Genomic DNA, 23,421 nt, shown 5'->3' with positions numbered 1-23,421 from the left:
ATCATTGGCTAAGTCTCTGTGACTTTGAAGCCTTGACATCCCAGAAGGATCGATGTGTGTAAGGTTGGAATTCTAACACATTTAGTTGTGACAAAAATTTTGGAATGGTGAAATGAGCATCATTGGAATAATGTCTAGTAGATCTGTTCACAAAGTAAGGACTATAGAGGGACATAGTATGCATGTTTATAACATGGCATGACTGATGTTTAATTCAAGTGTTTAATTGATTACTCGAGAGATTATACAATGAATATAGTCTAATTAATATCGTGATTAAATAATAAGGTTTTTATTTATATTCAATAGTTTTGAGGCCATAGTTAATTAGGTCATTATTGTGTTTCACTTTGCATGTTTACTTCCTGAATAATTTGATTATTCAAAATTCCACAGTCAATCGTACTTTTGAAAGTAAGTAGCGAATTAAGACTGTCATGAACTAGATTGTAGATTGTCTATGGGGATTAGATATAGAAATTGTTTGCTACAATGTTCATGAGTACTTAGAAAACGGGGATTTTAAGTATTGGATAAACCCAAGCTCAGACAAATTACTTCATGGATTTTATCACGAGTAATTATGAGACGATATTCTTGAAACGAAGATATATTAGTTGTTGTTTACAAGTCAGTTGTGCATTGATAATGCGTAAATGTATTTATAACTTGATGCTATAAAATGTATTATTGAGCATGATTTGGGCCCGTCGATGATTTGATGATGACATCTAAAGCACATGGTTAAGCCTGGAGTGAATTGATCTATTCAGTTGGTAATCTGATTTCGGGTGTCATAAAAGAGAAACAGGGAAACAAAACCTTGGACAATGAGATTGATCATAATTCGTGTGTCATGTTTATACGATATCTTGTAGAACAGAGAAATATTTGATCACTTATCTTAAGACACGTAACTGACTGGGTCAGAGCTCGACAAACGAATTTTGAGAGATACAATTTGCTAATCAGTTTGGAAGGTATACTAGAAATTATAGTTACATAATTATGCAAGTCGAAGACTATTGGAATTGGTATCTAAGCTTATAACTATAATATGTGTATACTTAAACTAATAGTAGCATGGTCCCTTTAGGTTGCCCTCAAGACTAGAAACTAAACATGATGATATTTTTAGAGAGTGTTTTGATTTATTATTTGATAATAAATTGAAATAAATAATTTATCAATGTATTATGAAAATAATATATTAAATATAAATAGTAATATTTAATCAGAAATTAATTGAAATTAATTTTGGGATTAAAGGAATTAATTAAAAGTTAGGGACTAAAGTACAATTGTTCAATAGTTGAGCAAGAGGTAATCTAGAACCCTCCATTAAGCTTAGATGGTTTCTTGTAGCTAAAGGGGTTCTAGAATAATCCCTGGTGGATAAACAAGAAAGTAGATAATTACGCGGTTTAAGATAATCCTTTATTAGGCTTATCTTGGGTTTCCTGACTGCATTATAAATTGAGCCTCAACCCTAGAATTTTCGGCCACTTATTCTTTGGAAGACCTAGCTAAATTTTCTAGCATCCCTCCTCTTTCCCAATCATCTTCCATTACTAGTGTTGGGTGTGAACCATTAGAGGCGTGACATTTGTGACCATTGCTCTCAAGGCTTCAACAACACAAGGATTTGCATTGTTATTACTATATAACAATCAAGGTATGATTCTCCTAACCCTAATTGTGTATTTTGAAAATATGCAAGTATGCTAGGGTTTCTATTTTGTTGTTCAATTTGTATGTTCAATTAGAGAAAACATAGATCATATTTTTTAGGGATGCATGCACACACAAGATTTATATGATTTGCATAATACCCATCACCTAAAATTATATGTGAACCTAAAACTCGTATTTAATTAGGAAAATGTCGCAAGCAGAGGAGAATGTGAATAACGGAGGTGTGGTCCGTTGCATCCTGAGGCCACCACTACTTACATTCTAGACCCACCAGTTATCCGCCAGCCATGAGCCCAATCGGCGTAGATCACACACAGCACCAGAAGTGCCACTTTTATTGCTAATCTCTAGGAGTAGCTCTTGGAGCGGAATGATAATTTTATGAGGCGTGATTGGGAAATGGACTATATGCAACAAGCCATACATTCTCCATGTTTACTACCACTGGAGGTTGAGGACGAGCACGAGCCGAAAAACAAGGAAGTTAGAAGTCACATAATGTTTAGCGAGTGATGCATGGAACCTATCTGGGATCTTTTTGTACACCATGTCAATTTCTTCAAGACATTCATGCACCGTAATCCACTATCTTCCATGGTGGCAAAGGCTCGATAGTGTGTATGTAGTCGCTATGCAAGACAAACCGGATCTTCTACTCGGGCAATTTTATCGAGTCATAGAAATTTAATTATGCAGTTTTGAGGCTAGAGGGTGATGCCTTCGATTGATGCGAGACATTGGATCCGATAATCACTGAGGTTGAACGATGCCGTATGACATGGGATAGTTTTAGTAAAAAAGTATGGCATTCCTTTTGTACTCCAAGATATATTCATAGGGTTGAGTATGATTTCCTAGAATTGGAGAAAAGGATTATGTCCAATGTTCTAAAAGGCGCGCCATGGTGCACGACATGGCGTGAGCCATGACTTCACTGTTATGAAAAGCCTCATAACGTAGCTATTAGGCGTGACATGTGACAAGGCGTGATATGGAGCACCATGGCGCGTTATGGCGTGTCATGGCGCATGTTTTTTCGTTTGAGACACAGTTTTTTGCTCTTTGTTTTGTCATTTCTAATCGGAGATACAAGTATTTTTGTTATTAATTATTGATTTAACACTTATAAAAGGTAGTTATATTTAATATAAATTTATATTTATGTGGCAATATAATTTTAAATTAATACAAAATCACCACCTTACATCACGCCTTGAAAAACGCCATGGCTTGCCATGGCTCGTTAAGCTTGAGGCTTGACCTTGACGCCATGCCATGCCTCACGCAATTAGAACCTTGATTATGTCTATTGTGAAGTATAAATTCGTTTTCTCAAGGAATATGTTGTTTGAAAAGGTTTAATACCTCACCAATGCTAAATAGGCACACCACTATATAGAGGGATTACCAGCTGAGTACCAATCGATAGTCAGGCAACGAAGCACACTTGAAGTTGTTATGGATGAGGCTCTTAGGGTGAAGGATGTTTTATCTATGTCAGGTTGGGTTACTACGAGACAAAGCAAGAAAAGGAGATAGGAGGGTTCTACTGAATCTTTGAGGAAGAGAAGAAGGGTGACAAGACAAACTTCTGCACGAAGTGTTACTCCCCACACAAGGGGCCATGCAGTGACAATACTATGAGTTGTTGATGGTGTGGAAAGTTAGGCCACAAGCAGATAGAGTACAAGAATGATCCAATTTGCTACAATTATAGGTAGACAGGACATATAACGGTCAATGTGCAAATCCGAAGGGTCATGCTAGTTGTAGTGAGAAAAATAAGGATGCACTAAAAGTGCAAGCTTGAGATTTTCCGATGACTATTGAGGAGGCCAGATGCGAAGATGAGGCTATTCTTGGAATTCCTGCTAGAGTATTATTTGATACTGGTGCTAGTAGATATTTTGTATCTCCTATGTTTTGTGCTCGATTTGTGTTTCCCCGGAGTTCTCTAGGTTAAGTGATAGACATTGAGATTACGGTAGGGTATTCTTTCCCAGTATGGGAGAAGTTCGATGGGTGTTCTACAATTTATTCCAGATATAATTTTCCTATGAATTTGATTATGATTGGGATCAAGTTGATCAACATCATCATTGGCATGGATTGGCTCTCTACGATTCGAGTTGAGATTCTATGCATTGATAAGTACATTTGCATTCTAGTTTCTGGAGGGGACCTTATCTATGTTTGTGAGGAGAAGTCATTAAGGTCTCTTCCTATTATTTTAATGATGAAGGGATAAAATTTTCGTGCAAATAGTTGTATGGTTTTCATGGCTCATACGCTGGAGTGTTCCAAGAAGACTATGAGTCTTACTGATGTGGAGTGGTTATGGAATACGAGGATGTTTTTGATGATGAGTTGTTGGGTTTACCACCATCACGTCAGGTAGAGTTGCAGATTGATCTTGTTTCGGTTGCAGCCAAAATTGCCAAAGAACCATGTTGGTTGGCTCTTTCGGAAATGAAGGAAATGATGTCACAGCTTCAGGAGCTAATGGAGCGTGGATGTATTTGACCGATTTCCTCCCCTTGGTGAGTGTCAATCCTCTTTGTGAAGAAGAAATATGGTACTACGAGGATGTACATCAGTTATCGGGAGTTGGATAATGTTACTATGAAGAGTAAGTATCCATAGATTAATGATCTTTTAGATCAGCTACAAGGTGCTAGTAATTTTTTGAAGATTGATTTATGACCAAGATATCATCATGTACAGGTCAGCGAACGATATATATATATATATATATATATATATATATATATATATATATATATATATATATATATCCAAGACAACATTCAGGACACGCTATAGACATTATGATTTCTTAGTGATGCCATTTGGACTGACGAATGCTCTAGCGGTTTTTATGGACCTGATGAATCGGGTGTGTCATCCATTCTTGGATAAATTTGTCATTTTTATTAATTGACAATATTTTGTTGTTTTCTTTAAGTACTGAATATCATTAGAGGCATTTGAGAGAATTTCTAGACACACTTCAGAGGGATAAATTGTTTTCGAAGTTCTTTAAGTGTAAAATTTGGCTGAGAGAGGTCCAGTTTCTTGGACACATAGTTGGGTCAAAGGGGATCAATATATTGAAAGATTTTGTATGCTCACAAGTCATTAGAAAATGATATTGCTAATGACATATGATTGTATAGGGTCACACCATATAGCATGTTACAACTAATTCATTATATATTAGTATAATTTTGATTAATAATAAATATAAAAACTTGTGTTTTATTGGAAAAAGATTATTTTATGAAAATAGTATTTATCAACTTATTGGGAATTATTGTTTCTAGGAAATAATAATAAAAGAGAACAAAAAATTGTTATATTTATATGGTGTGTGTGTTTGTATATATATATATATATATATATATATATATATATAGTGTACAACATGTTGGGAACTTAGTGTAAGTCTTTTAGTTGGGTTTTAACTCCTAGTTAAATTCTTTAAAGTAGAACACTTTCTGGTCCCTTTTTTATGCATAAATCTGAAAATGTGAAAGTAGTCTAAGAGGTTACTTGCTTGAAATTTTTTGTTCACCATACTCTCTTACAAAAGCATGGGTTTTATATTTAATAAAAGTGTGGGACTTATCTCCTAAAGTTTAATTATAAAGGAAGGAATAGAATAAGAAAAATCTAGTTTTTCTTTCTTCTTCTTCCTCCTTGAAAATCTGAGAATTTCTCTGTTTCTGCTCTCCCATAGTCTTGTATTTTTTTGCTTGATTTATGTGCTAAAGTGTTGCTTCTACTTAAGGACTGATTTGATATAAATCTTAAGATTTAAGAAAAACATTTATATAACTAAACACTAGCATCTATTGTGGTTTAATATTGCTTGGTGGATACATTATAGATGACTTCCTCGGAGTTATAATGACATCTTCATGAACTTCCTGATTGTCAAAAGGAACAAAAGTTTTCAAAGGTTGTAAAATTCATCTTTCCTTTAGTTATGTTTTAATCTTTCTAAATCTTGCAAAATGATTTAGTTAAAATGGTTTTATTTTATTCAAGTTATAATATGCTTCCGTTGTTAATTACATCGAATTTGTCACTATAATTAGATTATTTAAAAAAAGTCAATAATTGGTAATAGAGACACTTTTGCAAGTTTAACACCCGATCCCTGGTATGCTTCCTTTCAAGTATTTTTATGTTTTTCTCTGGGACTCGACGAGTTGGTGGCCTAGCTCGTCGAGTAGAGTCACGATCCGCAGGGAGTTTAAATGATCTACTCAGGAGTTGGGAGACTGACTTGGCGAGTAGGTGTTCTTTGGGTGAAACCCTAATTTTGAGGGTTTATGCCCTATTTAAACAACTTATCTCAACCTCCACAGTCCCTATTACTCCCACAAAGCATTATCTCAAAACCCTAGCCTTGTGTGAGTGTTCTAAGGCCATTTTGGTGCATTTTGGTGGATTGTGAAGCTTGAAAAGAGGAAGGAAGCTTGAGAGTTCGAGTTAGGGCTTAGAGATCCAGAGATTTTGTTCCATTTCCAGCTCATTCAAGGTAAAATGCCCCTATCTTGGTCTTCCATGTGTTTATTCATCCTTAGAGCTTGGATTTTGAGTATCTTTAGGGCTTTCTAAGCCATTTTGGGATTTGTGAAGGGTTATATGGAGTTTTTTTTGGGTTTTGAGCATAACATCAATCCTATGATGTTCATGCAACCCTAATTGCTTGGATCTAGTTTTTCTACTTTGAACATGCAGTAAACTTCCATGACTTGCAAACCCAAGATCTAGCATACTAGTAATCAAATTAACATATGAATTAGGGTTTAGATCTTACCTTGATTGTTATGTAGCAATAACAATCAATTCCTTGGCTTTAGAAAGCTTAGTGCCTCAAGTGTTGCACCTCTAATGGAGTCACAAACACCACTAAGCAACTTGGATGAAGAGAGAAGAGAGGGGAGGCACCAAAACCGGCCGAAACCTTAAAGGAAGTGTTAGCCACGTTTTTGGTGCCTAAGGGCTCCTTATATACTTTGGCAATTATGGTTATCAAGCTAGGAAATGCTAATTTGACTGCTTAAGCCCTAAGAGCCCATGGACTCCTTCTTTATATGCCTTGGACGATTTCTAATGGGTTTCCCCATAGAATTTGTCCACTCCACCTTCTTTGGAGTCCATAAGCCCATCTATGTAATTATCTTATAATTACACAATAAGTCCCTTAAGTTTAATTAATCTCTTTTAGCCACAAAATTAATTCTAGACTAATATTAATTAAACAATATGATTTCTCCTTTAATATATTATTTTTATAATATATTAATAAATCATAATTAAACCATTCTCTCTTTAATTCATCCTACATATTGCTATGGTGAAGGCAACCCAAAAGGACCATGCTCATAATCGGGTCAAGTACATACCAAAATAGTTATGGACTTAGACACTAATCCAACAGTCTCCCACTTGGATAAGTCTAATAACTATTTTCTGTATGACTTCAGAACCTAATCAGCAACCGTAGCTTTCATAAGTTGTTATCAACTTTGATCTTATCAGATACGTATTTACTTTAGATAAGGGATCATATATTCCTTCATTCTCAAGATATCAGACACAAGACATGAATTTCGATCATTCTCTCTATACCGTTTCCCGACTTCCGATTTATGACGACTAACAACAGACTACAATTGAACACATCAACTTAGTCCCGGCTTGCCCAAGCTCTTAGGTGTCATCACTAAATCATCAAGGGACCCACATATATCGCTTTTGTCCCACTTTGGGTAAAAGGAATGGATAAACTTTGACTCATATGCTTGCTTGCGTTCACTCATCGAATCACACACAACAATAAGTTTTATAACACCAAGTTATTGGTGCGTTTACTTATCATCAATGTGCAACCGACCAGCAAATAACAACTCACACGTCTCGGTTTCAAAAATATACAATATTATCAACTCACAATCACTCGTGATAAAATCCATGAAGTGATTCTTGTGAGCGTGGGTTTAATCCAATACTCCAATCTCATCAAAGCACTCATGAACCCTGCAACAAACTTGTGCTATGTCTAAACTCTTCAGACAATCTACAGACTCTTCATGACAGTCTTCCATCATACCTACTTCCAACGTATGACCGACTGTGGAGGTTCGAATAACCCAGTTATTCTGGAAGTTAAAACATGCAAACTGAACCACAACAATAAAAATTAATCCTATATGGCCCCAAACTTGTGGGAGTAAATAAAACACTTTTGTTTAAACACCATATTGATTACTCATTATTCATCGTTTACTGTTTCAGAAAATCAACTTATTACTCAAATTACAACAATAGTTGTCCCATGCACAAAACATGCATACTATGTTTCCTATGGTCCTTACTTTGTGAAATAGATCAATTGAAAAACTTTTCCAATGATGCTCATTTCACAATTCCCAATCCTTATCATTAGTGTTAGAACACAAGGTTCTTACCACTACTAGAATATGCTAGATTCTAACATTTTATGCAACGATCCTTTCGCAAAGTCATAGCATAAAAGTCACCAAGACTTGGCCAATGAAATTACAAAGTACTCCATCAGAAACTGTTACAAGACAATTCCATAGACGCGAAGTCTCACATTCAAAGTACATTCCTTTGAACATCCTTCTTGCATAAAATTTTCTAATCTAGACATAGACTCTCAATATCCAACTCCCAATATGGAAACATTTCCATATTTGCCATATGACAACTCATTCTTAATAGAATCTTATCTATTCATAATAATGTTGATATGGTCCATCCAATACCATACTTCCAACTACTCACAAGCGACCAATCCTCAGCGAACTTTGGATCGTCCTTTGATAGTTGTTTAATTGTTTTAGTCAAAACCGATTCTAGTCCTTTTTCCCTCTTAATGCGCTAAACATTTGGAAAATTTTAGAATAGTCAAATATTATTGCATTTGCAATCGATCCTATACCTGAAGCGTATGGGACACGATGCATAATGTCTTACATAAAGATATGATACTTTATCAGTCTTCTGCCATAATATTTTATGTGTCACGTTCTCATAATTCAAACTATGAAGAGGGATGCCATAATCATAATCGAAATTTGAGAACACACTATGTATCCTTTGACTATATTTATTAAAATGTCTCAATCTAAGCTTTAGATTTTGAAACGAAGTATAATATTCTCTCCCTTAATTATAGCAAAACAACTTTTCAACCCATGCAACTTTTCAAATTGAATCTTTGTTTTTCTATAATTAATATTGCTAACTTGCAATACTTGCCATAATAATCATACAAGCATAACACTTATGCTCCCACTATCATGATGATTATTATCATATAAGCATAACACTTATGCTCCCACTAGCTTTGATATGTATTTAGAAAACAGCTGAACTTCCAGAAAACAATACCTATTGAATTTCTGAAGTTCATTTTTCTAATGCCAGATGCTTCGATAAGCCTTTATCTAAGCTTCTTAAACTTATATACCTTTTCTTTAGATAGCTCATACATGTGTCTAAACAATTCAAAACTTATATCAATAAGTCCCAAATGTTAGACTAATTGCCAAATCTCACAATTGGAACTATGGAAAGGGATGTGGAACTATGGAAAGGGATGTCGTAACCATAATCGAAATTGAGAATACAATTTTCACAATTGCTATCTTCTTAAAATCTCTCTTAGTTAAAGCATTTCCTCACAGTCATTTTCATGAAGGAGGGAATCTTATGACACTTAGATTTTATGGTGTATGTGTTCCTATCCGTGTGAATTTGCCAAAACCAAGTTTGCGACAAATCCAAACTCTTATGGACTGAACTTTCTTGATTTCTAGCCTTATGGTAACACGAGTTCCCACCATGTCTTCCCAGTAGTTTAGCAACTTATCCTTACATATCAATGTACTTTCCATCGATCAATTCACTTTCTGTTTATGCATTCAAATGAGAACTCATTTGAACTCACATTCATATTTAACTCAATTGGAATGACACAAAAACAAAATAATGTCAACATGATGGGTTGTAAACCTCAAGTCGTGTGCTAGTGATGATCGATAAGGTTTATTCTTGATTTGTTTTTAAAAATTTTTCAAGATCATTAATACTCCCACTGACCTCTTGACATATATGATTCTCTTTGTCAAGAAAAATTTCTTGATAAACAAATATTCTAGAGTTAGTGCAGTTATTATCAAGACAAAACACTTCACAAATTGGTCCTAGTTGGTCTTTGTCTTATCCAAGAAATCACAACTTACCAATTTCAAATGTGCAAGAATAAGAAAAACATTTCCAAATTCCACATTTGATGAGTGTTATAAACCTACTTAGGACTTGTCACTCAATTTGCAATCTTGGAGTATGACTCTAAGATTTGATATTGGAACGAAGTATGATTGACTTCTTGATTTAACCATTTCCACAATTCTCGATTCCTCTTCTTAGACATACAAATGTACTAAGACTTACTTAGAGGACCAATTGAGATATGGTTTTTAATCATTAAGACTTATCATAAAACACAATAAAATGTACTCTCCCTTCTTCTTAGAATAGAGAAAATTTTATCTTTCTGCCTACTTGATTCTTCTTTATTTGTTCTGCTATTCATTGAAACTCTTTCAATCAACTCAGAATTCCACTTAATCTTATAAGTATAATCATATTTACTAAACCTTTTAGTAAATCATGACGAATATCTTATCTCTCTTGTGGTGGACTTGATTGATGCACAACACTGTGAACTTGATCTCCTAGTCCTTCACTTGACTCTATGTCAATGAATTAGTCTTGAATTTCCACTTATAAAGTTTCCCATTCATCACACAACCAAGTTGTATGATTCCAAGTTTCTTTCCAATTGAAACTTGGGCGAAGAGAAACTCTCCCTATTTGGTAAATTCTTGACATCTCCACAAATAACATAATTAACAATCAAATCCATTATTGCTAATAATAGAAACCTTCAAACATCAATTTTTATACATCGAAGCGTTGTCCGAGTGCAGAATCACTACCTTTTTAGGTGAGTGCATAGTTACTTTCAGCTTACACATAGATATGAAGTATTTATATAAATTACGTGTTGTGTGTGCATATTATCTGTATACTTGCTATCTATGCTGGATGAACGATTTTATACATGTTTTAAAAGATGTAAACTGTATATGTATTTTATATCTACAAAATGTGTTGGGTAGAACATGGGTAGATGTAATAGTTGCTGTGCGATAAAAAAATAATGATAGGCCTCATTATAGATGTCATTGATGATCCAGTCATCTAGCGGAGTATAGATGACGACCAAGGACTATTCTAGACAGTCCAGTGGAACGCTAGTAGGCTTGCAACCTGTAGGTGTTTATTTGAACTGTGTGTTTACCTGCATTACTCTATACCCCACATGGTTTCTTTAAGGACATTTATTGCTGAGGAATCCCCTTAGTAGTAGTGTCCATCCCGATTATGATCCTTAGGCTAGGTCCTTAATGATAGGTGTTTAGGGACGTAATGAGAGGATAACGGGAATGGGTAATCGGGTTATTGTTGATTGATGAAATTAATAAACTTATTTATTGTGGGTTGAAAACCCTATGTGCTCACCAGGCTCCCAAGCCCGACCCACTCACTTTCTTGCATTACAGGTAGTGGCGCATGAGCATAGATGTTTGGATGAGAGATAAGGGATTATAGGCCTGTAAATACGAAATAATGTAGTAAGGGTTATATTGCATTGTTTATACTTATGTACTATATCGAACATGACATCCCGAGTCTTTTAATGAAATACATTTCTAAGGAAATGCTTTTGATAACTCTTTATCCTATTATTGTTTTGGGACAAATTCCGCAACTCTTTTATTAAAAGGTTACTCTGATTTTGAAATAAAGTATAAACAAAACCGGTCTTTTCTGGCCTTGAAAATGGGGATGTCACAGTTGGTATCAAAGCATTAGTTTAAGCAAACTAGGAATTTGTAGGATTTCTAGACATAAACTTAGAAAGCTAAGCAATAGTTGTGAGACGTGAGCACTAGCTTATTTTAGGAATTATGCCTAAAATGCTTTTATATACTAAATGATTTGTGCCTGACATGCTATTATTTGTTCGAATATATGGTCAGTTGCCGATCGGATCTGGAAACCTTATGTGTTTAGGATTTTAAACATACGACTGCGATATTAGAACTATCATCTAAACGTTTTGGAGAGATAAGGATGATTTGAACATTAGTCCTAAATAAAGATCTAAGTTCACATTATTCGGTGGATAGATCAAGATGGGAAGGACCCGTAGCAGAAACGTGAATGCAAATGGGAACATAAACCAACCCCTAGTGATAGAGCAAATACCGGTTGTGGTATCCGCTGCTGAGCCAATAACGATGGTCGGAGTGCAAGAGATGATCCAGGCGATGTTGGATCGTCAAATGGAGGAAACCAGACGTTTGCTCTAACAAAATCGAAAGGAAGCGACCATACAGATCGAACAGCTCGAGTTGAACGAAGGGCAGACTGAGGAGGGGAACTACAGTGGAACTATTGGTCAAGTCAACCCACCAATAGTTTGACAAAACAACCAAGATGACGGAGTCGAGAGGAATGGATGAAAGTACAAGGATTTTCTGACTTGCAAGCCATCGACTTTCACTGGAAAGGAAGATCCGATCGGAGTTATGGATTGGATCTCATAAATGGAGTTAGCCTTTATGACGTGCGATTGCAAAGGAAAACTACAGACCACATTTGCAGTGCGTCAATGTCAAGGAGGCGCTGTACGTTGGTGGAATACCTTAGGGAAGACTCTGAGCCCCAATGAGCCTCTAAAACTGACATAGGCAGAATTTCTGGTGCATTCAAACGAAAGTATTTCTTAGCTCAAAACTTGCTCGAGCTAGAGAACCAGTTCCTGACCCTAAAGAAGGGAAGCATGTCAATCGATGAATACACGAACAACTTCACAGAAAATATGGAGTTTTCCTTGCGTATTGTTCTGGATGAACTGAAAAAAATTGATAAGTACGCAAAGGGACTTCCATGGGAGTACGTGGTGCCAGTGCATCAGGCGCATACTTTGAAGGCAACTATCTGGGCTGCCAAGTATGTGGAAGATATGATAAGGGAAGAGCTGCCAGCAAGGTTGAGGTTGGCAAGAAGTGGACATTTGAAGGGTCTACTAAACCCAACAAAAAGAAGAGCAAGTTCGATTCAAAGAAGTTCAGGGGAGGAGGAAATGAATTAAAATGGTGCGAGAAGTGCAAGAAGAAGCACTCAAGAAAATGTAGCGAGGAAGTAACCTACTACAAGTGTGGGAAAACGGGGCACTATGCCAATGAATGCGCCATCAACAATAGCATGTGCTACGAGTGCTGTGAAGAAGGGCATATTGCTAAGGATTACCCAAAGAAGGAAGATGCGGTAAGGCCTCACATTCCACCGAAGCCGAAGGCGAGAGCCTTCCAGATGACGCTCGAGGCTGCAAAGAAGGTAGCAGACGTCGCTTCAGGTACCTTTCTTGTAAATGGTTTGCCTACCCATATACTATTTGATTCCGGAGCCAACTACTCCTTTGTGTCGTGTAAATTTGATGGGAAACTAGAGTTACCTGTAGAAAAACTTGATAATTCCCTGATTGTAGAAGTTGCCAGTGGCAAGTTCGTACCTGTTAGTCATCATATTAAGAACGTAGTCATCGACCTTAACGGAAACGAATTCCACGAAGAGTTATTACCCATAAAGTTAAACGGTTTCGACATCGTTTTGGGTATCGATTGGCTTAGCGCCAACAATGCCAAGATATTATGCCGAAAGAAGATAGTAAGGGTGAACCCACCCGAAAAATAGTCATTTATGGTGTACGGGGACAAACGCAGAGTAAATTTTGGAATAATCACCCTGATCAAAGCTTGAATTTTTTTTCCAAAGGATGTGCATCATATTTGACATTTGTTATCGATGCTAAGAAGGAAAAGAAAGAGGTGCATAACATACCAGTTGTGTGTGATTATCTGGAAGTCTTTCCCAAAGATCTACCCGGATTACCACCTGATAGACAAGTGGATTTTCGGATAGACTTGTTACCAGGTACAACACCGATAGCAAAGGCACCTTACCGATTAGCACCAACGGAGATGAAGGAGCTTATGATGCAACTCCAGGAGCTGTTGGACAACGGTTTCATTCGACCTAGTTCATCACCTTGGGGAGCTCCGGTGTTATTCGTGAAGAAGTACGGAAGCATGATGATGTGCATAAACTACCAAAAGTTGAATAAGGCAATGCTGAAGAACAAGTATCCATTACCAAGGATTGATGACCTATTCAATCAGCTGCAAGGTTCGAGCTACTTCTCAAAGATCGATCTTAGGTCAGGATATCATCACCTGTAGGTAAGAGAGCAGGATATTGAGAAAACTGCATTCTGAACAAGATATGGACACTACGAGTTCTTGGTTATGTCGTTTGGACTGACCAATGCTCTGGCAGCATTCATGCATTTGATGAATAGGTATTGTAAACCATTCCTCGATAAATCCGTGATAGTGTTCATCGACGACATTTTGATCTACTCAAAAAGCCGAGAGGAGCATGTCAAGCATCTACGGGAAGTGTTGGAAGTGTTAAAGAAGGAGAAGCTTTACGCTAAGTTCTCCAAGTGTGATTTTTGGATCTGAGAAGTCCAATTCTTGGGTCATGCGGTTAACCAAGAAGGGATAATGGTTGACCAAGCAAAAATCGAAGTGGTAATGAAGTGCGAACGACCAAAGAGTCTGACGTAGATTCGAAGCTTTCTAGGATTAGACGGATATTACCGACGATTTATTCAAGGATTTTCTTCGATAGCTGCTCCATTGACTGCTTTAACCCACAAAGAAGCTACGTATACATGGAGTGTGAAGCACCGATACTTTCTCTACCCGATGGAGTTGAAGACTTCACGGTTTCTAGTGACGCATCTGGAGTCGGGTTGGGTTGTGTTCTAACCCAGAGAGAAAAGGTGATAGCATACGCATCTCGACAATTGAAGGAGCATGAAAAGAACTACCCCACTCATGACTTGGAGTTGGCAGCGTTAGTATTTGCTCTAAAGATATGGAGGTATTACCTCTATGGTACCAAGTGTAAACTCTTCACTGATCATAAGAGTCTCCAGTATCTCTTTAATCAGAAGGAATTGAGCATGGGGCAACGACGCTAGCTGGAATTGCTTAAAGACTACGACTGCGAGATACTTTACCACCCTGGTAAAGCCAATGGTGTTTCTGATGCTCTCAGTCGGAAAGTCAACCTTGAAAGGAAGAGGCCAAGAGCATTGATAATTGAAGTTGTCTCGACGATTGTGGAAAGTATCAGGAAAGCCCAAGAAGATATTTGGAGAAGAATGACCGAAAAGAAGAATGTTTGGGAAAAACGTTAGTGTTCGGTACAAGCAGTCGAGGACTGAAGGTATTCCAAGATCGGATTTGGATACCTAAGACGGGAGGAATAAGAGATCTTCTGATGGAAGAAGCACACAAGACCATGTACTCGATTCATCCTGGTATCACTAAAATGTATAGGGACCTAAAACCATATTACCGGTTCCTAACAATGAAACTCGATGGTGCGAGGTATGTGGCCGAGTGCGTGACTTGTGCAAGGGTTAAGGCACAAAATCAGAAATCGTATGGGAGTTTGGAACCTTTGCCTATACCCATGGGTAAATGGGAGGACATCACCATGGATTTTGTGACTAAGCTGCCCAGGACGAAGAGCGGTCATGACATGATTTGGGTGTTCGTGGATTGTTTCATCAAGAGTGCACACTTCATAGAAGTCAACGAGAAGTGGTCTATGGATAAGCTCGCAAATGCTTACGTGAAGGAAATTGTAAGACTTCACGGTGTTCCTCTTACGATTGTATCAGATCGTGATAGTTGTTTCACGTTGAAGATATGTTGGGTACGAAGTTGTGTCTGAGTACAACTTACCATCTGCAGACTGATATTCAGAGCGAAAGAACGATTCAAACGCTTGAAGATATGCTGAAAGCATGTACCCTCGAGTTCCAAGGGAATAGAGACGAGCACTTACCTATGGTAGAATTTTCCTACAAAAACAGTTTCCACTCGAGCATCAAGATGGCACCTTATCAAGCTTTGTACGGACATAAGTGTCGTACGCCATCTTGTTGGCTTGAAGCTGGAGAGAAGCAGTTCACGGGCCCCGAGATAGTCCATGAGACTCCTAAGAAGTTGAAAGTGATTAGGAAAACGATGTTAGCAGCTCAGGATTGTCAGAAGAGCTATGCTGACAAGAAAAGATGACCAATGACTTTTGAAGTTGGGGATTCCATTTTGCTTAAAGTCTCACCATGGAAGGGACATATAAGATTCGGAAAGCGAGGAAAGTTGATTCCAAGGTTTACTAGACCCTTCAAAGTTCTTCAGAAGATTGGGAACCAAGATTACAAGCTCGAATTATCCGAAGAACTAGATGGTATTCATAACACCTACCATGTGTGTTATTTGAGGAAGTTCACCGGAAAAGTTCCCGACATAATCTCGATCTCAGAGTTAAGAATGAATGAGAATAAAAGGTTGATTGAAGAGCATGAGGCAATTGTTGACCGTAAGACTAAGAAGTTACGATGCAAGATGGTCGACTTAGTGCTAGTCCGATGGAAACATTCAAATGGGCCGAATCTCACTTGGGAAACAGAAAGTGACATGATGAGTCGCTACCCACATCTGTTTGCTGATACATGATTCCGGGACGGAATCATCCTAAGGGGGAGATAATTATAACGCCCAGGTTTTGGGTCTAAGCATTTTTATACAAAGTAATAGTCTTGGTCAACTATTGTAAATCTTTTTGAAGTAATAAAGATGAAATATTTGAATTCTATGTGAATTATGTGTATTTGCGTGCTTATTACTTAATTATAAATATATAATTAATAAAGAATAAAAATAAGCATCAAAATTAAAGTATGAGATAATTCCTATATCTTTACATAAGTTTGTAGTGGTCGAAACAAGGGTTTCGTATATATAAAGAATGCCAAAATCCGAGTTATAACGAAGAAGTTATGGCCTGCCGAAGTTTTACGGCAAAACCGGCATGACACCGGGAGACGTAAATAGTGAATTTATGATGGAGGAATTTTTAGCCTTAGTGATCTAAACTAAAGTTGTAGTATATGTTAAACCGAGAACATCCATAAAAAGAACGCCCAAATCTGACTTCGTATGAGGAAGTTATGATTTTTCAAAGTTTCGGCTTAACAGTGTACAACCCGAAACTCGAATTTTAGTTCGAGTGGTTTTTGGCTTACACAACCTAAATGGGAGTTAAAGATCTCATTAATAGGAATTCAATGATAAAAAGACAGACGAAAACGGAGTCCGTATGACGGAGTTACAAATTCTTTGCTGTCATTTAACAGTCTAATCTCCTCATACTATTAAATTTAAGATCGGTCAGGAATTAGCCAACAGAGTCTAAATGAAAGTTGTAGATCTTGTTTTTAGCTACACGTGGATATAAATAACATCAAAAACGGAGCTCGTATGCGAGAGTTATGATTTTTCTAAGTCGGGAGGCTGATACACGATATTGGGTGACGTGGAACCACCAGAAGGCCACCACGTGCCCCAACTTGGTGAGTAGGTCCTCCTACTCGGCGAGTCCATCAGGATTTCACACTATAAATAGATGTGTCGGGTTCCATTCATTCTCACACCTTTCCTCTTCCACTTTCTCTCTCTAAACTCTCTCTTTAGCACTCCTTAAACCCCCTAAAGCCTAGGTAAACCCCCTAGCACCCGAAGGAATCCCCGAGGCTCCCGAAGCCCCAAGAAAAGAGCCTTTCGGCTCGGAAACACTGCTCCAGCGAAACCCGGTTTTGAGAAAATATTTGTTGTATGTGAGCTACGCCTAACCTATCTTTAGTATAGCTTACGTTTTAATATAGTAACATTATTAGGACCTTAAAACAATTATTTGGGCTATTATTATGAGTTATGTAGAGTGTTGTTTAACGCTTATATAATAATAATAATAATAATAATAATAATAATAATAATAATAATAATAATAATAATAATAATAATAATAATAGCTAGACTATTAATTAGTCACGGTTGACGTTAGACTAAACCCTAGTGGTATTGATACAAGGTTTTATCGAAGGAAAATTGTTTTGAGAGTATCGAAGCGGTATCCGAGTGCAGAATCACCACCTTTTCAAGTGAGTGCATAGTTACTTTCAGCTTACACATAGATATGAAGTATTTATATAAATTACGTGCTGTGTGTGCATATTATCTGTATACTTGCTATCTATGCTGGATGAATGATTTTATACATGTTTTAAAAGATGTAAACTGTATATGTATTTTATATCTACAAAATGTGTTGGGTAGAACATGGGTAGATGTAATAGTTGCTGTGCGATAAAAAAAATAATGAGAGGCCTCATTATAGATGTCATTGATGATCCAGTCATCTAGCGGAGTATAGATGACGACCAAGGACTATTCTAGACAGTCCAGTGGAACGCTAGCAGGCTCGCAACCTGTAGGTGTTTATTTGAACTGTGTGTTTACCTGCATTACTCCATACCCCACATGGTTTCTTTAAGGACATTTATTGCTGAGGAATCCCCTTAGTAGTAGTGTCCATCCCGATTATGATCCTTAGGCTAGGTCCTTAATAATGGGTGTTTAGGGACGTAATGAGAGGATAACGGGAATGGGTAATCGGGTTATTGTTGATTGATGAAATTAATAAACTTATTTATTGTGGGTTGAAAATCCTATGTGCTCACCAGGCTCCCAAGCCCGACCCACTCACTTTCTTGCATTACAGGTAGTGGCGCATGAGCATAGATGTTTGGATGAGAGATAAGGGATTATAGGCCTGTAAATACGAAATAATGTAGTAAGGCTTATATTGCATTGTTTATACTTATGTACTATATCGAACATGACATCCCGAGTCTTTTAATGAAATACATTTCTAAGGAAATGCTTTTGATAACTCTTTATCCTATTATTGTTTTGGGACAAATTCCGCAACTCTTTTATTAAAAGGTTACTCTGATTTTGAAATAAAGTATAAACAAAACCGGTCTTTTCTGGCTTTGAAAATGGGGATGTCACAGTTGGTATCAAAGCATTAGTTTAAGCGAACTAGGAATTTGTAGGATTTCTAGACATAAACTTAGAAAGCTAAGCAATAGTTGTGAGACATGAGCACTAGCTTATTTTAGGAATTATGCCTAAAATGCTTTTATATACTAAATGCTTTGTGCCTGACATGCTATTATTTGTTCGAATCTATGGTCAGTTGCCGACCGGATCTGGAAACCTTATGTGTTTAGGATTTTAAACATACGACTGCGATATTAGAACTATCATCTAAACGTTTTGGTAATTAGTAAAAGCATGTAGTTACTTTGTACTTCATTATACTTATAATGGAAGGTTTGTGTCCTATCCTACCCATTCGGCTAATGACCCCCACTAGTCAAGAGTGCGGTGGGTAAGAGTGGATACCCATTCAATCGCCATTTTATAAGCAATTTCCTTAAACACCCCTTATAGACCAGCTTTGTGAATGGGGTCTACTAACGGTAAGACTGACTCTTTACTCATATATATATATATATATATATATATATATATATATATATATAAACTTTTAATGTTACATATATATAGTATAGGGTGTATTTTACACTTTTAAAATACTAGGAGGCTTAATCTAATAAATTATTCTTTTAATTAAAAGTTTACTCTGATTTTGAAATAAAGTATAAACAAAACCGGTCTTTTCTGGCCATGAAAATGGGGATGTCACACTCAATGAGGGTCACGTCGTGATCCATCATATAGTACTCTCTAACGAACTCACTATATGATTCAGGAAGTGACTGAAGAACCCAATCAACAACCAACTCCTTGGGGATGACAACACCTAGCATACCTATCCTGTCAATGTGTGACTTCATCTCTAAGACGTGTGCCCACATAGAATTTCCATCTTCGTGCTTAATTGCCAATAGGGCTTGAGTGATCTTGAACTTTTCAAGCCTTCGAACTTGTGGGTTAGGGAGAACAATTGGAGGAGGTGGAGGAAATGAAGCATGATCTCTGGTTCCTTGATCATATCGTGGTATATTATCTTCATTTGGAAAACTTGTTCCAAGGGATTTGGGAAGACCATTGTTAGATTCAGACATCTACAATATGGGAGAAAATTCAAGTTAAGTTGATTAGAATCCTTGATGTAACACCCAAATGAAACATCAAGGCTAGGATCCAACACAATACTCTACAGCCTAGAAGAGGGATGTCGTAATCTAGTTGCAGAATATTTGAAGGTAGGTAAATGACGATTTACCAATTTCCACCACGAAAAACGAAAAAGAAATTTAAGTTTTAAATAAATTGAAACTCCTAGATCTTTTGATATTTTAACTTTTCAATGGCAAGTTTAATCTCAATTATGCCCTTCTATTTGTGATTGGGATGCCGATGATCACAAATAAGGTGTGAATAGCCATACGAATCACGTGGTGCACCCAATGCTACTATCACCTAATCAATGAGCCGGTTAGCCACACACACTCCATTAAGCTATGATAAGTATCGAGACACCCTTCGCTACCAATGTCATCCCCAAATTAGCGTGTCGGTTAACCACACACGCTCCACTAACGTTTGACAAGGGTATGAAGTGTAATTATGTGGATTAGCATACAATTTCACATTTTTCCTAAAGTAACTATGATTTGGTAATTAGTAAAAGCGTGTAGTTACTTTGTACTTCATTATACTTATAATGGAAGGTTTGTGTCCTATCCTACCCATTCGGCTAATGACCTCCACTAGTCAAGAGTGCGGTGGGTAAGAGTGGATACCCATTCAATCGCCATTTTATAGGCAATTTCCTTAAACACCCCTTATAGACCAGCTTTGTGAATGGGGTCTACTAACGGTAAGACTGACTCTTTACTCATATATATATATATATATATATATATATATATATATATATATATATATATATATATATATATATAAACTTTTAATGTTACATATATATAGTATAGGGTGTATTTTACACTTTTAAAATACTAGGAGGTTTAATCTAATAAATTATTCTTTTAATTTAATTAAATGTAAACCAAAACTTTATGGAATTATTAACTCTCTTTTAATTATACACTTTAATTAATTAATTAAACCATAAGGGTTCAATTTGATCTTTTCAAAGTACAAGGTTATTAGATCTTAAGACTTCAAATTAAGACTGTTAATTAAAATTTAAAATCCAAAACTTGAGGGCAAGTTTTGAAACTTTTTCAAACTTGGGGTTTAGAATTTAAATATTTCAAAATTAATCTTTTAATCAAAATTTAAATTCCAAAAACATGAGGACAAATTTTGAAACCTTTCAAAACATTAAGGTTTGACTATTTAAATTTCAAAAACAAAAACTTTTGAGTTTAAATTTAAACTATAAAACCTAAACGGTACAAATTGAAACTTTTCAAACTTACTAGGTCAAATATTTATCTAATAATAATCCTATATTATCCATATTTAACCAAATCTATTAATTTTGATAAGGATAAACATTCCACACATAAAAAATTGATTTTAGGTAATAAAAACGAGTTTTGGTAATTATCCTTAGCAAAATCTGCTCAAAAAATCGAAAAGCCCGGCAACTGACTAGAAAACTCGTCGAGTTGGGTTTAGAACTCGTCGATTTCATGCCAAACTTGTCGATTTTTGTATGAAATCATCGAGTTCATGGTCCAGATAGCAAAACTTTCGATTTTTCTGATCTTTGGCAGTCCAATTATGCATCTATTCAATAGAAAAACAACCTAAGCTCTGATACCACTGATGGGTTTTGAGCATAACATCAATCCTATGGTGTTCATGCAACCCTAATTGCTTGGATCTAGTTTTATTACTTTGACCATGCAATAAACTACCAAGACTTACAAACCCTAGATCTAGGATACTAGTAATCAAATTAACATATGAATTAGGGTTTAGATCTTACCTTGATTATTATGTAGCAATAACAATCAATTCCTTGGCTTCAAAAAGCTTAGTGCCTCAAGTGTTTCACCTCTAATGGAGTCACAAACACCACTAAGCAACTTGGATGAAGAGAGAAGAGTGGGGAGGCACCGAAACCGGCTGGAAACCCTAAAGGAAGTGCTAGCCACGTTTTTGGTGCCTAAGGGCTCCTTATATACTTAGGCAATTAGGGTTATCAAGCGAGGAAACACTAATTTGACTGCTTAAGCCCTAAGCAGCCCATGGACTCCTTCTTTATAAGCCTTGGAAGATTTCTAATGGGTTTCCCCATAGAATTCGTCCACTCCAACTTCTATGGAGTCCATAAGCCCATCTATGTAATTATCTTATAATTACACAATAAGTCCCTTAAGTTTAATTAATCTTTTTTAGCCACAAAATTAATTCTAGACTAGTATTAGTTAAACAATATGATTTCTCCTTTAATATATATTCTTAAAATATATTAATAAATCATAATTAAACCTTTCTCTCCTTAATTCATCCTATATATTGCTATGGTGAAGGCAACCCAAAAGGACCATGCTCATAATCGAGTCAAGTACATACCAAAATAGTTATGGACTTAGAAACTAATCCAACAGTTTTGACTTCAGATCTGGGTTATTGGAGGGGTCTCATGGCATAAAGGTGCCAACTCTATGGCCATGAGAGCCCCATGCACTTTGTAGAACATCTTTTATGGATTTTTGAGCCAATGACCCCTTGCATGTGCACCAAGCTTGTAACTTTACGTGTAAAATGGACATTAGGAGGCCAGATCTATGGTTTTGATGTGTTAAGACCCATTGAAATTGATTGTATAGTAATGATCAAGGATGTACTCGACGAGTCGTTCTTGAACTTTGCGAGTCGGGTGTAATAACCACCAAATCCTCTCTGTCGATGGACCAGGTGATAGTGTGGAAGGTCCTTCAGTTGTTTAGCCTCATAAGGGACCTGGGAATCATGGAACACGTCGAGTTGTTCTTACAACTCGGTGAGTCATAGACTGCACGCATTCATATGTTGAAGATGAACTTGACGAGTTCAAGGAAGAACTCGCCGAGTCAGTTGAAGATTAACTGAAGTGTTATTGAAGGTGAACTCATCGAGCTCTTGCTAGACTCGATGAGTGGGGGCGAATTTGTAGTATTATGTAGACGAAGGGACTCGACGAGTTGGCAGACCAACTCGGCGAGTCTGGTCAACAAACGAGTTGACTTGGCCACGGTTTGACTTTGGCTTTGACTTTTACTTGGATTCAAGTTGAACCTTGTAGGGGTTGTGGGTACAAATTGATAACTTAGAAGGGTTGTCGTGTAGGGATTGAGGAGTTGAGGAGAGCCGACTTTCACACCGAGGACAGTATAGACATATACAACGTCGAGGTGAGTTACCTTCCCGTAGGGGTGGGTCTAAGGCCACAATGTCGTCCCACCAACAAGAGCAAATGATAGATAATTGTCTTCGTGATAATTATCTTGGTATGCTTATGTGATATGCTTATGAGACATGCTTATTTGATGTGCTATATGAATTAGTGGTAGTAGTAGAGAGTAGTTTTTCCTGACTTGGTCATTAGGACCAAAAGGTAGAACAGTACCCCAGATAC

This window comes from Lactuca saligna, chromosome 6 (genome assembly GCF_052625555.1).
Source record: "Lactuca saligna cultivar CGN05327 chromosome 6, ASM5262555v1, whole genome shotgun sequence".
NCBI classification, from domain to species: Eukaryota; Viridiplantae; Streptophyta; class Magnoliopsida; order Asterales; family Asteraceae; genus Lactuca; species Lactuca saligna.
This window is presented reverse-complemented; position numbering follows the sequence as displayed.